Below are 2394 nucleotides of genomic sequence, written 5' to 3' on the forward strand. Positions count from 1 at the left end.
ATTCCAGTTGGTCTTGAGTAAATGTGTGGAATTTTTTCTGTGTCATGAAAGAAAGAAGCAATAGTAAATTCTTGCTCTTATTCCAGGGAGCCAATAAAATCATGCCATCGACAAGAGGCAGTTGTCATCCTAAGTGTAGTTAACTATCTTCAAATGTTGGACTTAGAAATAAAATTCCAATATTTCATATAACCCTGCTTTTTTGATAGAAAAGAAACAGAGATCTTGCTTACTTCTGAGGGCCCTGCTATTTATTATGTAGGTGTTTGTGTTCCATGTCTATTGTAAAGTATTTTTTTTATTTATGTAACAAATTTACTCAGAGATTAATTTGTGAAACATTTGGCGAGGGGACTAGGTTTATCATTTAAAATGGCTTAAAGAAAAAATATCTGTATTATAACCTATTTACATCTGACAAAACATTAATAATTTACTATAATGTTGAATATATCAGAGAAAATTTTTGAAATGAGTTCTCATTCATTATAAATCTAGTTGGTTAACTTTTATATTACAGCTGAATCTCTGTACTGTGAATACGAATTTGACAATCAGGTTCAGTTTATTATAATAGGTCACCTTTATATTTTTATTACTATATTGATAGCATAGCACATTTACAAAGTTAAGATATTTTACAATTAAACTATAATGCACATATTTCAAAAACATTGGCATACATAAAGTTGTAATGTCAAAAATGGTGAATTTGTGTGGTGCAGTATACACTCAACAAATAGAAGCATTTAGAGCTTTAAGTAAGATCTATGAATATCGTAGAAGATTAGGCCAACATGAGTTTTTATATAAAGAATATATTCTTAAATTAGAATTATAATTGATGAGTACAGTGTCCAAAATGTCAAATGGATTTTAGCTATACCCATTCAATGAACAAAGTCAGATAATTTTTAATTTGGTCACATTCTGACCTGGTTTCTAACCATTTTACATTACAGAGGGCCTCTTGAAATAAGGATTTTTAAATATATAACCTCCATGGCACAAGATTTTAGGAATTTTTTTTGTTTGTTCATGTAAACTATTAAATAGCAAATGTACCATTCTAAATCACTCATGTCAATAATACGTAAGCCATACCGAAGTTTATATATATGTAATGTTTAGACAATTATACCTTCATTTTATGCTATTTCAAAAGTTGCCGAATATTTAAAATATTTTTTTTCTAGACTATATACTGTTTAGAGAAGACAACAGTATATTTTACTTTGATGATAATAGTTATTAAGTTTAGGTTTCAGGACTTATTTCCCATATGTCGATATTACCCCCAAACGGCAAAAATAAATAAATAAATAAAATAAGAGTGAATAAAAGAATTTAAAATATATTTATTTCACTGAAGGAATGGGCTTTTGGGGGGCATTTAAAAAATTGTGTATTCAGGTGACTTTAGTACTCATTAGGTTTATAAAGACATTTAAAGATTTTTAAAGATATAGATATTGGGAAAAAATTACTCTTCCAGCACACCTTTTTGATTCATTCATATCTGTTTTGTTCTTTCCACTCCTTTCCTATTACACATAGAGAAAAAAGACACCTAACCTTAAGATACTTAAGAAAACTAAGAGTGGTTTGATAAACTGTCGAATGGGAAATAGTTAAACTAATCAGTAGCTGTGCTAGATACTACCACTTCATCTTTGCCCCAGGCTCCATCCATTCTCTTGCCAAAATTAATTTACCTTGTCATAGGCTGAAATACAGCTCAAAATTGTTTTCTACTTTGTGAAAATAAACATAAGTTAACTCGTTAAGTAGTTAATAAGTTATTAACTAAGAAACAAAACACAAACAAGCCCTACCATTATCAAGTTTAACACAAGTTACTTGAGAGTTGGTCTTTAAACAGGTAGGCATACCCTGGGGACTATACCAAAAATTTCCAAAGATCAGAGTGTATTAACAGTCTTAAGAAATCACAGTCTGGATGGTCTGCATCTATATTTGCTGTATGCTAGCATTCTTTTCCTACTTTCTCTTTTGCAAAATGACTTTTCCTAATTTACAAAACAAAGACATTCTTCTTACCCAACCTCAATTTTATTATAGTATGTTATTCCATGTACAAAACTTCCAGGGAATCAAACAAGGGCCACAGGAAATATTGTTTTCAAAGAAGACTCTTTTTATGATTAATCATGACACAGTAAACCACTGTGGGGCTTCCAGTCTTTCTCTATATAACGATGGTGTTAAGACAGGGGTATTTTGCCTTGTTCGTATATTATTAAATTCAATATTGTACAGAATATAGATAATGGGACACTTTACATTTTTCATTTCCTAAATATTTTCAAGTAATCGATCGTCCTTATGAGATAATGCTATGAATGCAAAGCAAAGAAAGCCCTGGTTTAAAAA

The sequence above is a fragment of the Pteropus vampyrus genome, unplaced genomic scaffold (genome assembly GCF_000151845.1).
Source record: "Pteropus vampyrus isolate Shadow unplaced genomic scaffold, Pvam_2.0 Scaffold5, whole genome shotgun sequence".
NCBI lineage: Eukaryota > Metazoa > Chordata > Mammalia > Chiroptera > Pteropodidae > Pteropus > Pteropus vampyrus.